The following is a 14,528-nucleotide window of genomic DNA, read 5'->3' as shown; positions in this document are numbered from 1 at the left end:
AGCTTTTGAAAACATGAGCTTCTCTCTGCAGCAACTGGCCTTCAGAAGGCAGTTTGGGGCAGCCTGCAGATCTGCCTGCAATTCCTGGTCCTGACTGTTGTTCTGCAACTGGAATTAAGGAACTAGACAACATACCCAAGATTTATGGATTCCATTGTTTATGATGTGTGTTCCTCACATATGTTCCCTCTGCCTCACCCGACAGGGAACACCACATCACAAGGTCTGTAGGAGTTGGAGAAAACTCTTGCTGACTCCCTGAATATGGTCCCAGTGTGAACCACCTTGGGGAGAGGCTCTCTCCAGCTGAACCCTCCAGTGCACAGTGTGGTTGGCTGCAGAGGCTTGGAGTGAGAGAGGAGACCAGGGTCCAGCTTCTCAGACACCACTCACTGGGGTAGGCTGTGTCCGGCACATTTTCAGCAACTGTTTTCAAAGTAATAACAATAGGAATTATAATCCAAAAAGAATGGCTTCCACATGTCGCTCTGCTTGTTTAAAACCCAGGTTCACAGCCCTACTTCTTGAATTCCCAGTTAAGAAGAGTCTGATGGAATCCAGTGATCTCTGCATTGAACTATCTTTCAGAATAATTTATCAGCAACTAATTATGACATTTGAAAATCACTGATCTAAGAATGTCAATATCCTGTTCACAGACATTTCAAAAAGTTTCCTGAAATAATAGTTCAAGGCTTTCTTTGACAGTGACTCCCCTACGATACAAAGCAAATGCACGTATATGAAAAGTATACAATGACCAGAATAGTTTGGTAATTCAGTGAGCATCTATGATGTACCAGGCACTGCACAGAAAACTTTACATGTATTACTGCATTTAATCCTTTCTGCAAATTGCATGGGGAGAGGGTTATGAATGCACCCATTTCACAAATTATAAAACCATGACTCAGAAAACAAGAGCTGTTGGAGGTCACACAGCTAGTGAGTGACAGAGCTGTGATTTGGGCCCAGGTTAATTTTATTTCCATTTGATTCCTTCTTTGATGAAAACTGGGCAGAAATTGGTGTTTTACTTTTCCTGAAAAGCAAATTGAAACAGGGGAGAGTTTGGGGAACTGTATTAGTTTTCTGTGGCTGCCGTACCAATTTACTACAAGCTTGGCGGCTTAAAACAACAAAAATGTTGTGTTTCCTCACAGTTCTAGAGGCAAGAAGTCTGGAATAAGTATCAGTGGGCCAAAATCAAAGTGTCAGAAGAACCACACATCCCCCAAAACCTCCAGGAGAGAAGCCATTCTTTGCCCCTTCCAACTTCTGGGGCTCCAGACATTCTTCGGCTTGTGTCTGCATCACGCCAATCCCTGTCACTGTCTTTGCATGGCCTTCTCTTCAGTGTCTCCCCAATTTGCCTTTGTATTTCTCCTATAAAGACACTATCATTGGATGTAGGGCCTACCTGAATAATTTACAATGATCTCCTGTGTGGATCTGTAATTATATCTGCAAAGGGCCTTTTTCCAAATGCTACATGGTGAACACGTTTTAGGGGGACTAGCATTCAACCTGCTACGGGGTCCTCTAGCTAGGAAGTGGTAGAAGCAGGACCTAATGTAGTTCTAGCCACAATCCCACATGGGTTGCTTAGACTGCATCCATTGTGAATGACAGACATCCATTGCAGTTTAAGCTTTCTGCATGATAGTTGAATAGGGGGAGGAGGAACTGGCGGATATAGAGTCACTGTAGCTGAAGATGCCAAAGGTAGATATTTCTAGTTACAGACATCATCTACATTTTGTGGTCATGGCTCAAGCCATCTCTTGGGCAGGCTTTCTTCACCCAGTAGGTGAAATGTCTTCTGATGGCTCAACACCCACATTCCTCTAGTGCAGCCAGTGGAAAGTGACTTCTCTTTCCATTAACTCAAGAGAAAAAGCCCGAAAAGTTTTGGCCCTGCCAAAATCACGTCACCCTGGTGAAATCATATGATCAGCCCTAAACCCATCACTCTAGTCAGGGAGATCATTTATTCAATAGCAATATTAAATATATATTGAGTACATTCTATGTGTCAGAAATTCTTCAAGATGTATAAAAATACCCCAGCAAACAGAAGACAAATTCCTACCCTCATGGAGCTTATATTCTAGAGGAAAATGCAGACAATTAACATATACACAAATTTTAAAAACTGTCATTCAAATTCAGACAGAGAGTAGAGCTATGTAATAAATTAATTAGGGCAATGTGCTTAAAAATGGCCAGAGGTGGTGTGGACTCCTTTAGCCCGTATGATCAGTTAAGACCTCTCTGTAGAGGTGGTAGATGAGGTGCAACTCAAGTCATGGGAAGCAACCATTTAAAGATTTGTGGAAGATCCTTCTAAGTGGAAGGAATAGCAGGTGCAAAAACAGTGGGGTGGGAATAAGCTTAGACGAAGAGAAACATGGATAGTATAGCTTGACTATAGTCCATGAGCAGGAGAGAGTAGGAGATGGAGTACTTCAGTGGTGAAGCTGGCATCTCAAAACCAAAATGTGATTTCCAAGTCATCTGCTCTTTAACTCTTTTCTACACAACCCTGCTCAGGAGAGGTATGTCTGTCCACCAAGCATAGGTCTCCTGTGCCTTGTGTCATCCCTCTCACTGCATGGCTAGAAGATGTTCTTTGAGCAGCTGGAAGATTTTAAATATGACACCATCTATCTGATGGGTAATTTTTGCTCCAGCTGTTATAAGAGGATGTAACTTGGGAAATAGCACAAGAGTTAACAAACTCTGTAAGGTCTCATTGGATCTTCACCCAAACTCAAACTTGGTCCAAACAAAACACTTTGACAGTATTTAGGTGTGAGTGGGGGAGTTGATACATGATGTTTTCTCTTTTCTCTTCTTTTTCACTTTCATACGCCTCTGGGTTAATGGTTTCTGGCCAAGGCCAGAGGTACTAAAATACCACAAGAAAGGAGAACTTTGAAGTGATCATCTGTTCAGCCAAGAAGGAGGTGGTGCTGCCCAAAGGTTCACCAGGAATGCAGTCTTCTGAAGCTTTAGACAGAGTTCCTAGAAGGCCCCCAGAGACAGACAGATGCCTTGGAGTTGATTTGGAGAAACATCTGAACTTCTGGATGGAGTTCTGAGCCGAGCCTGAAACCCTATGGGAGCCTTCATTTGCTCCCAGACAATCCATGGAAACACCTGTTCCAAGTCCGAGCTGACTGGACCACCACCTTTGATTTTGGAAAACTCAAAGACGAGATCTTGAATCGCCCTTTCAGAATGTACCCTGGAATTCCTTGTTCTCCAGTGCAATTATTTAGATAAAGTTATTTCACCATGTGAATGACAGATCTGAGAACATGATGATTTTATTGATAGCTCCTACCGGACACTTCCGTGACCCAGTAGCATCAGCACCTCCTGGGATCTTGCTAGAAATACTAAACCTCAGGCCCCACCTCAGACCTGCTGTTTCAGAATCTGTAATTTAGCAAGATCCCAGTTAATTAGCATGCACATTCCAGTTTGAGAAGAGCGGCACTAGGCAAGCTTAGTCAAATGTGCTGTGTGCTCCCATTTCTTGATATCGTGCCTGTGACAGGCATCCATCGTCAACCAGAGAATCACTTCCTTCTGAGATCAGAATCTTCTCAAGTCATGGTTTCAGGTCATAGTGACCAATCAATGGGAGTTGGCCCAAAATTATACCTGTCTTCCATACTGGTGTCAACACTTGAAGAAAACTCTGTGGCTCTTTTATTTCCACCCATATACACATCATACATGCCTGATAAGTGTTTGTGGAATGAATGTGTTTTCCCCTAGCCTTGTTTCCTGTGATATTCACACGATTCCAGTCCATATCACAGAAAATCAGAACTTCACTGGGCATCTGGGAAGTTCAGCAGCTGTTCTAGGTGTTGGGTTTTGCTGTTGGCCATGACCTATTGGAAGGTTGAGGTGAGGTTGGAAAGATGTTAGGGATGGAATGAAGGCACATGGGAATCCATCTGGCTGTGGCACATGGACCTCAAACCATGCAAGTTTTCTTTTTTCTTTTCTTTTCTCTTTTTTTTTTTTTTTTTTTTTTTTTGAGATGGAGTCTTGCTCTGTCTCCCAGGCTGAAGTGCAATGGTGCGATCTCAGCTTACTTCAACCTCCACCTCCCAAGTTCTAGCTACTCTTCTGCCTTAGCCTCCCGAGTAGCTGGGATTACAGGTGCATGCCACCATGCCCAGCTAATTTTTGTATTTTTAGTAGAGACGGGGTTTCACCATGTCAGCCAGACTTGTCTCAAACTCCTGACCTTAGGTGATCCACCCACCTCTGCCTCCCACCCTCTGCTGGGATTACAGGTGTGAGCCACCACGCTTGGCTGCAAGTTTTCTTCAGGACATGGCCCCACGTAGTCCGGCTCTACAAGGTGGCTGCTGTGTGAACTAGGCTACATGCAGAAACGGGACTGTGGTGGGAGTCAGCAGGGATGGCAGACCCACAGCCCTCTAAGACATAGCAATAATGATTATAAATAGCATCCTTCTGACGGCCTTTTGATGTACTGTCCAAGGCCAGGTGGAAAATCTTTCCTCCCCTGCCTTTCCCGACTAATCACCTTCCCCTCATTTTTCAATAAAGATTCTGAGCCTAGTCGGTTCCTTGTCAGGAGCATTTGTTTCCCATTAGAATACTTTTTGCAATTTCGGTTTGTTATGCTAGATAATTGCTTTAATAACAAACCGAGGAAAGACTTTTGAACATTTTAGGAAGTAACTTTTTTTTTTCTTCAATGAAAATTAACAGAGACTGACAGAGAATTTGGGAATAGTGAAAGAGAAGAAAAGAGTGGTTGGGGAAGTGGGGGTTTGGGGGGAGTTCAACCAGGATGCATTGGCCAGTGGGTGCAGGTGAGGAGAGAATTGTCCGGGGCCTGGATGCTTGTGAATGGAAGGGGAAGTTTAAATATTTGTCAGGCTTGCTGGGGGCAAGCGTGAAGCAACTTTACCATTTTGTCTTTCTTGTGATTAAAAGGGAGAGCACTCCAGGGTATGTGTTGTCTTCCCCCCGTGGCGGGAAATGCATTCGGGAGCCATGTCCTCATAGAATTTGCCCATCATAGCTAGAAGTACCCAACATATTCTGTGTGTGAGTGATTCATTAAAACATGTGAAATGGCCTAACAAATATATTTGTTAATATATGTATATATATTGTTAAACATATATATAACAAATATATATATGTTAAATAGCAATATTTGTTCACAAACAAGAGTGCTAAGTATCCTACATAATTGCTCTTCTACATTTTGCCATGTTAAAAAAAATCAAGAATGGATAACACTTACAGAGTGTTTACTATGTGCCTCAAACTGGTCTAAACCCTTTACATACATTAATGTGCGCACATTTAGCAGCCAGCTCATTTTTATCTCTATTTTGTGGATGAAGAAACTGAGACGCAGAGAGGGTAGGGTTAAAAATGCACAGTGAGTAAATGGCAAATACCTATTTGGGTGCTGGAAGTCTGACTCCACAGTCTATGTGTTCAGCCTCTCCATGTGCTTTGTCTCAGTGATAATTGCAGAAACTGTAGTATTGGGCTACCTTGTATTGATCCCCTGCTGTAAAAACAAAACACTAAGTAGCGTTTATCGAAAGCCCTGTGTGTCAGGTGCTGAGCTAAGGCCATTGCATGAATAATAAGTTGGAGGATGGTGGGGGTGAGACCACTGCAGTTGCCCAGGAAGTATCGATGTTATTCCGGTCTAGGGAGTGGTGATTAGGGGAGGTGACCGGATTCAAAATATATTAGGAATATTTTAGGATCTGTGTATATAGGACCTAGCAACTGATCAAGCATGGGATGTGAGCAGAGAATGATGTTCCTGTTGTATAAGGAAAACAACACTTGATCCCTGGGGAGGAGGACTCTGAAAAGACTCCTGCTCTGGCAACTGTGGGTGATAAATCAGTTTCATTTCTTCCGCCAAATCTGTAGAATAAAAACAGCTACGGGGTAGAGAGCTGGCTTTTTATCCAATGCCATGTTCCATAGTGTCCAGAACAGTGCCTTGCACCGTTGAGGCCCTGGATTGATAGTTGCTGAATAAATAATTGGAAGTGGCTGCCACAAGAACTGAGACTGCATCCGGACTCACAGGATGGGAATCTGTCAACATTGGCTGTGGGTGTGGAGAGGAGACATAGAGAACATATCCTGTTTATCTAGCGTCCCATGAGGAAATCTATTTATTCTTTTGTTCATTCATTTATTCAATCACTTATTTATTCCACAAACATTTATTGAGCACGTACTATGTGTCAGGTCCCTGGGCAGAGCTCAGGGATATAGCATTTAAAGCAACAGACATCGTCTGTTCCCTGATGGAAGCAGGGGACCTTGACTCAGTATTTTATCAGATCCAAGGGGAGCTTACGACCCCAAATCCTGGACTACCGTGAGGTCAATTGATCCTATTAGTGCCTAGAATCAACAAAGGACCTTTCTGGAAGAAGTAGTGCTCAGTGCTTCCAGGAGCAAAGGTCCTGAACTTTTATGACCCACTTCCCCTTGTTCCCTTCACAAAAGTATGTTGACTTACAGGCAAAACACAACAGCATCCACAAGCAGAGGCCAGGAGCCTTGTCTGATGTCTTCAACTTGTTCCACTGTTCACCGGGTCATGTTGCCAAAGCTCAGACTGAATCAGCTTGTCCAGCTATAGAACGGGTTCATGTATGTTCATTAGAGAGCCTTGGGGTACTTTGGCATGGGCATCTCAGGGGCCCTGGAAACCGGTAATGATCATAATAACCTGTGATACTTGCACAGCTCTCCAGTCTTTTCAAAGAAAGCAGCCACACCTAAATTATTTCACAACATTTTGGGGACAGAAAAAGTAGGGTTATTATCCCAATTTTACGGCTCCAGAGACACAGAGTCGTTCAGAGACATGCCCAAGTCCACAAAAAGAAAACTGTGATAAGGTTGATGTTGAAGGGACTTGGAAAAATGAATGAAAGAGAATGAAATAGCAACACAAACGTGTGTGCAAGTGCTTGTGTGTATGTGTGTGTGTGTGTGTTTCACTCCCTAGGAACCTCATGGCATGTTCATGGCTGTGAATGACTACATTTTCCCCCTCCCTCCCTCCTTCCCTGCCTTCCTTTATTCCTTTCTTTTTTTTGTAGTATTTATTTATCTCAGTGACTAATATGTTAACTTCTCCCTTTGACTAATATGTTAAATTCTCCTGCTCAGTGGAAATTGTATTTCCTCATTGAAAGCTAGAGGCAGCACTGTATGCTGTAGGGCAGGGATCCCCAGCCCTCAGGCCGTGGACTGGTACCAGTCTGTGGCCTCTTAGGAACTGAAACACACAGCAGGAGGTGAGCAGCAGATGAGGGAGCATAACCACCTGAGCTCCCTTTCTTGTTAGATCAGCAGCATCATTAGATTCACATAGGAGCGTGAACCCTAGTGTGAACTGTGCATGTGAGGGATCTAGGTTGCGTGCTCCTTTTGAGAATCTAACTAATGCCTGATGATATGAGGTGGAACAGTTTATCCCAAAACCACCAACCCACAATCCATGGAAAAAATTGTCTTCCATGAAACCAGTCCTGATGCTGAAAAAGTTGGGGAACACTTACTGCTCTAAGGCAAAGCTACACCCAGGGACATTTGGAACAGAGTGGAACATGATGCAGAACACACATGAATTCAGGGGTGCCGGAGCCAAGCAGAGCTACAACATCTGTCTCCAGTGGCAAATGAGGGGGTGATCCCAAGGGTGCACAGTGGATAAGAGACATGAGAAGCCATCCCCCACAGGAACTCAGCTTCCCGAGCTCACTTGGAGTGCAGAGTTTTATGTGCTCAGGTTGAGGAAGTGCTTGCTTTTCCTCTCCCACTTGCCAAAGTTCTTTGTCAGGAGTTTCCAGACTTCAGTGTGCCTAGGAACCACTCAGGGAGATCATTAAAAATGCATACTCTGGGACCCTGCTCCCAGAAATTTGAACTAAGTAGGTAGGGGGCAGGGCCCAGGAACCTGAATTTTCACAAACAGCTAGTGTACACACCTCACTTAAAGAATGATCACAATATGCTGACATGACACAACTCGGCTGTGATAGAAAGGTAGAGGTTAGAAAAACAGGAAACTGAAGTCTCAAGCAGAACTGTCCTTGTCATTGGGAGTGTCACTGGGGATGAATATACCCTTCTTCCCTTCCCTTGAGTTTGAATGTCTGCTTCCTATCAGTTGGTGCGACCTGAGGAGGCCAAGCCAAGGAAGTTTTTTTGTTTGTTCTTCAATGTTTTCCAACTTGAAGTAGAGTTTGGGGAAAGATGGGGGAATAAAAAACAGGATTGGTGAGAGAAGATGGTATGAGAGATCAAGAGGAAGAGGGAGATGGTATTTATTGGCTACCTATCGTGTGTGAAGTGTGTTATGCATATTGACTTCAGTATCTAATATCTACAGCTCTTTAAGATGGCTGGAATAGGCTTTGAAGGCAGGCAGGTTTGTGTCCTAATCTTGACTCTGTCACATGTAAGCTGTGTGATCTTGAACAACTGACTTCACCATTCGGAACCTTGGTTTCAACATCTGAAAAATGGGAAGAGTTATAGCATCTACCTTATAGGATTGTTGTAAGAATCAGTTACCCCCACCCATAAAAAATGTATTTATTGAGTAACTTCAATGGATCAGGGATGGATAGAGACACCAGAGATACACCAGTAGGCAACTTAGGGAGAAACCTTACCCTCGCAGGACACATATTCTAGTGGATATGCACGAAATTCTTGGCTTGAGCCATGAGTGCACGTCATTATCACCATGGACACTGAAGCTTAGGAAGCTCAAGTTGCTTACTCCTGGTCCCACAGTTGGTTAGAGGCCAAGCAGGGATTTGATTTTTGGCATGTTACTTTCTAAAGACCCTGCTCTTCAGATTCTCCCTTAGTCAGGGGACAGAAGAGAAAACCCAGTTTTAGAATCCATGGAGAAAAGTAGAACTCTCAAAGTAGAGGAACAAAGATAGGTCTTCTGGAAGGTCTGCTTGGAGAAAAAAGACAAGCCTAGGCTGGTGTGACTCATGGGCCCTGTTGCTCTAACAAAGCTTTTTTTCTCTTCCTTTCCCTGGGAGACTTGGAGTTAATCAAGAAACCCAAACAGGAATGACCCAAGATTGAACTAGTCTGGCAAGAAGTGGTACAAGGAAGAAATCAGCCAAGAGCTGAATCCATTCCAACAAACAAGGGTATTCTTGGGCATGGGCCAGGGTAGCACCAACTCTGAGAGCTTCTACAGCATAGTCTAGCAGAGGCAGGAGAGGAGCGGGAAACTTATTTTTGAACTTGGAGCTCTCAAAAACGAGAAGGAACCTAGCTATTCTTAGCTGTGTCTGAGGGCTTAGCAAAAGCTTTCTTGCTGAATTATAGACAACAAGAGCATTTATTAACTCACTCCCTGTTGCAGCCTGGCTGCTAAGCAGATTCCAGGAGATGTTATCTGGAAGGTGCATCACTGTGTATAAATATTTCAGAGGTCAAGACCCAACACAGAGCTTGAACTTTTCAGGGCCTGGATGTGTTTATCAAGGGATGGATGTTTAGGCTTCTTTTCTGGGTGTTGGGTAATCTTGCAACCACTCTGGAGAGCTGCTAACAGCAAATTCTGGTTGCCTTATGAGACTCAGAATGAAGTCCAGCAAGCATAAAAAAAAAAAAAAAAAAAAAAAAATCTGCTTGCACGGATAGGTTCTGAGTTTGCATCTTTAGAGCATTTTCAGACAAGTGTCCTTAAATCAAAAGGTTAGAAAGTCTAACTGTTCCTTGAGGATTTTCTACAGAAGTGTTTCTAAATTTTTGTTATTGTGGAATGAATATTTGGAGAACTTATTAAAATGTAAATTTTGTTAGGAGGTCCAGGGTGGGACCTGAGACTATATTTCTAACCAGCTTCCAGGTGCTGTGAATCCTGTTGGTTCTCGAACCAGAATTTCAGTGAGAAGTTTCTAGGGTCTTTTGACTGGCTTCTTATAGCCACATTGCATATTATACTGGCTGCAAAATTCATTTGTTTCAGTTAGGAATACATTGAGCTGCAAGTAATGGAACACACAGCTTCAGTGGCTTAAATAGACAAGGAATTTTTAAAAATTAATTATTTTTTAATCGACAAATAAAAATTGAATATATATATAGTATATAACATAAATATGTTTTGATATATATATAAAAACTGTGGGGTAGCTAACTCAGTCTAATTAGTATATTCATTACCTCTCATTTCTGTGTGTGATGAGAGCTTTTTTGTGTAATAAGAACATGTAAAATCTACTCTGTTAGCAGTTTTCAAGATTACAGTACACTGTTAGTAACTATAGTCACCTTGTGTACAATAGATATCCTGAACTTCTTCCTCTTCTCTAACTGAAATTTTGTGTCCTTTGGCAAACATCTCTCCTGCCCCCAGCTCTTGGTAACCACCATTCCACTCTCTGCTTCTATGAGTTTCACTCTTTTTCAGTTTTCATATAAAAGTAAGATCATGACGAATTTGTCTTTCTGTGTCTGGCTTATTTCACTTAGCAAAATGTCTTTGAGGTTCATCCATGTTGTCACAAATGACAGGACTGCCTTTTTTTTAAATGCTTAAGAGTATTTTATTGTGTTTGTATGACCCCCAAATCACAGGCAACAGAAGCAAAAATTAACAAATAGGATTACCTGAAACTAAAAAGCTTATGTACAGCAAAGAGAACAATCAATAGAGTGGAAAGATGACCTACAGAATAGGAGAAAATATTTTCAAATTGTATGTCTGATAAAGGATTAATACTCAAAATATATAAGAAGCTCCTAGAACTCAAGGAAATGAATAACCTGATTAAGAAACAGGCAAAGGACATGAAAAGACATTTCTCAAAAGAAGACATCCAAATGGCCAACAGGTTTGTGTAGACATGCTCAATATCACTGATCATCAGGGAAATGCAAATGAAAACCACAATGATTTATCGCCTCACACCTCTTAGAAAGGCTATTAAAAAAAAGATCATGAATGTCGGCCAGGGTGTGGAGAAAAGGGAACCCTTGCACCCTGTTGGTGGGAATGTAAATTGGTGCAGCCACTGTGGAAAACCGTACGGAGGTTCTTCAAAAAACTAAAAATAGAACCATTCGATCCAGCAATCCTGCTTCTGAATTCTATACCCAAAGGAAATAAAATCAGTAAATCAAAGAGATATTTGCACTCCCATGTTCACTGTATTATTCATATCAACCAAGACATTGAATCTGCCTAAGTGTCCATCAATGGATGAATGGACATAAACGACAGATTTGGAAACTACCATATAAAAGTCCAGAGAAGGACCATTCCAGTGGCTCCCTGTTAGCATCAGTGATCCCAGGTTTTTCATTCTTCTTCTCCTCCATGCATCCTCAATATAGAAATGGATGGAATGTTTTATGCTCTTATAAATTTGTATGTTGAAATCCTAATACCCAAGATACTGCTGTTAGGAGATGAGGGCTTTGGGAGGTGATTAGGTCATGAGGGAAGAAGCCTCATGAATGGGATTAGTGTTCTTATTTAAGGCGTCTGAGAAAGATCCCTTGCTTTCCCCTTCAGCCACGTGAGGTTACAGTCAGAAGACAGCTGTGTATGAAGATCAGTGCCTCATCAGACATGGAATCTGCCAGCACGTTGGTCTTGGATTTCCAGTCTCCAGAACTGTAAGAAATATTTTTTTGTTGTTTGGAAGCCTCTCCATATATGGTATTTTGTTATAGCAGCTCAAAGACACACACAAATGCAAAAATGCCTGTGGCAGCTTCAAGCCCCGTGTCCACATTAAAGTTACGAAGAGCATCCAGAAAGGGCTTTTTCCCAAGACTCTCAGTTATGTCTCTTTGGTCAACACTGAGTGCTGTGGCTTTCTTGAACTCCACAGAGCCTGGGATCACAAATATTATAACTGAGTACCTTGCTACCCTGAACAATACTGCAGTTCTGTTAAGTTGAGGAAGAAGGGATGGGGTGGATATTGGGTAGGCAGCTAGTAGTATCTGCCACCCTGTTTCTTAACAATCTACACCTAAAAGCTACCATTGGAAGCAATTGGATATTGCTGAACTTAAAAAAAAAAAATCTACCATTATTAAGAGCTTAGTGTGTGCTAGGCACTGTTTTAAACGGTTTATATGGGTTATTCTATTTAGTCCATAAAACCCTTTGAGGTAGAGATTCTTAGTATTCTCAATGAACTTGTTTCAATTTCTCAAATATGTCATGTTACGCTCTACCATGGGGCCTTTTTATGAACCGTCCCTATTATCTGTGATGTTCTCCTTGAATCCCCTTTGCCAGATTGTGTGCTGGTAAATGTTTAATAACTGGCTTTCTAGGTGGGGGTGGGTGGATAATAAAACAAAAACCTCATCTACAGCACTTGCCAATTTCTGTGGCGTAAATACTCCCACCATGGCCAAGTTTCAAGCTACTAACATGATGTCACTGGACACAAAGTTGGAAAGAGAAGGACCATAGAACCTAATTATATGGCATTTCCACCATATAGTTATAATCATTATAAGTGACCTCAGAGAAAAAAATAGTAAAACATAGTAAGACAATCAGGGAGTGATAAGTTGTGAGAATTTATTGCTTTGTTTTTAATGTAGCATTTAAAATTTTATGTTTGTATAATTTAATTATTAATAAGTACTGTGCTTAATAACCAGCTTGCACAGTTCCTGAACATTGCACTATCAGTTCTTACGAGGCATATGGGCAGGCTTGAGCATACCACAGCTGATGTCCAATTGATGCTTACTCTTTCTTCAGATTCCAATTCCTTTGCTTCCTAGGGAAGCCCTCCACACAGCTCGTGCCATGTGGTCTCACAGACAGAACTCGTCTTCATGGGATTTAGTATTAGGCTGATGCAGTTACAATAGAATTATAACTTTGCATTTATTTGTATGAGTCTTTGAATCCTGTCCCATTGGGCAGGATTCTGTCTTTATTCTTTCCTCATCATTCTATTCCGGGAACCTTCCAGTGCCAGCACATGGCAGCTGTATAAAAATTATTGTCAACAGAGTGAGGGCAAAGAGAGACACAGGAAGGCAAAAAAACAAAAACAAAAACAAAAACAAAACAAAAAAAAAACACGTCTGGTCACTCATGTTACTGAGCTGGGATAAATACTCAGGACTATTCAATTTCAGAGTTGTGTGTATGTGTGTGTGCATGCGTATGTGTATGTGCACTCGTGTGATTGTGTTTGTGCAAGTGTATGTATGTGTATATAGCTGCAGGATTGCAGCTGGAAGTGAAAGTTGGCCTACATATTGAAACAAAATCAGTTGATTAACTAAATACCATGATAGGGTAACATATAGGCTCTGATTCCATCTTTATGACAATCTTTATGAAAACCTTTGGGACAACCTTTTGTAATTTCTCTCTCAAGGTTAAGAAACTAAACATTTTAACCATGGCCAGGTGCTGTGGCTCATGCCTGTAATCCCAACACTTTGGGGGAGCCAAGGCAGGTGGATCAGCTTGAGCTCAGGACTTCAAGACTAGTCTAGCCAAAACGGCAAAAAGCCATCTCTACAAAGAATACAAAAAGTAACAAGGCATGGTGGTGTGTGCCTGTCATCTCAGCTACTCAGGAGGCTGAGGTGGGAGGATTGCTTGAACCTGGAAGGTCAAGGCTGCAGTGGGCCATGACTGTGCCACAGCACTAGAACCTGAGTGACAGCGCTAGACCCTGTCTCAAGCAAACAAACAAACTAAAAATTCTGATTGGCTCAAGGCAATCACAGTCAATCCAATCTCTTGGTCTGAGATTGGTTGATGGGTAGGCATGTGACTTTGCTCTGGGCGGGGGGGGGGGGAGGGGGAGTGGGCGGGGGGAACAAAAAGACCTGAGGGAAGTCTCTTGGGTGCTCATGAGAATGGTGTTCTGCTCTTATAAAGAAGGAGAGAGGATAGTGATGAAGCAATGATACAACACTTATACTAATGATTAGCTCCCTGGAGGGAGTAGACAGGGAGGGAGAGATAATTGGAGGTGGGCATACAGGAAGATTCCATAGCTCAATTAAGTATTGTTTCTTTCACTCATCAATGAGTTATAGGAACATTAATTAATTTTATTCTCCTTTAAACCCAATACGTCATATACGTTACATATAAACTACATAGACTTAAAGTCATGTATAAGTGTGTGTGTATATATATGTATATATGTGTATATATATGTGTGTATTTATATATGTATGTACTTGTTTATATGAAATAATTCAAAATAAAAATATGCAAAAATCCCCAAAGATAGGAAAAATAGTCTATTCTTTACCTGGACATTATTGTATCTGGAAGAGATGCTGAGAACTGTGGTACATGGCTAACAAGTAGAAGAAGCTGCTAAGCTTGGATCCATTCTACTCTTTCTTCTCATTCTTTTAATAAATGTTCTTTGGGCATCTATGTGGCCAGCATTGGGCTGCATCAAGACTATAATCATGAATGATTC

The sequence above is a fragment of the Chlorocebus sabaeus genome, chromosome 11 (genome assembly GCF_047675955.1).
Source record: "Chlorocebus sabaeus isolate Y175 chromosome 11, mChlSab1.0.hap1, whole genome shotgun sequence".
In the NCBI taxonomy this organism is placed as follows: domain Eukaryota; kingdom Metazoa; phylum Chordata; class Mammalia; order Primates; family Cercopithecidae; genus Chlorocebus; species Chlorocebus sabaeus.
This window is presented reverse-complemented; position numbering follows the sequence as displayed.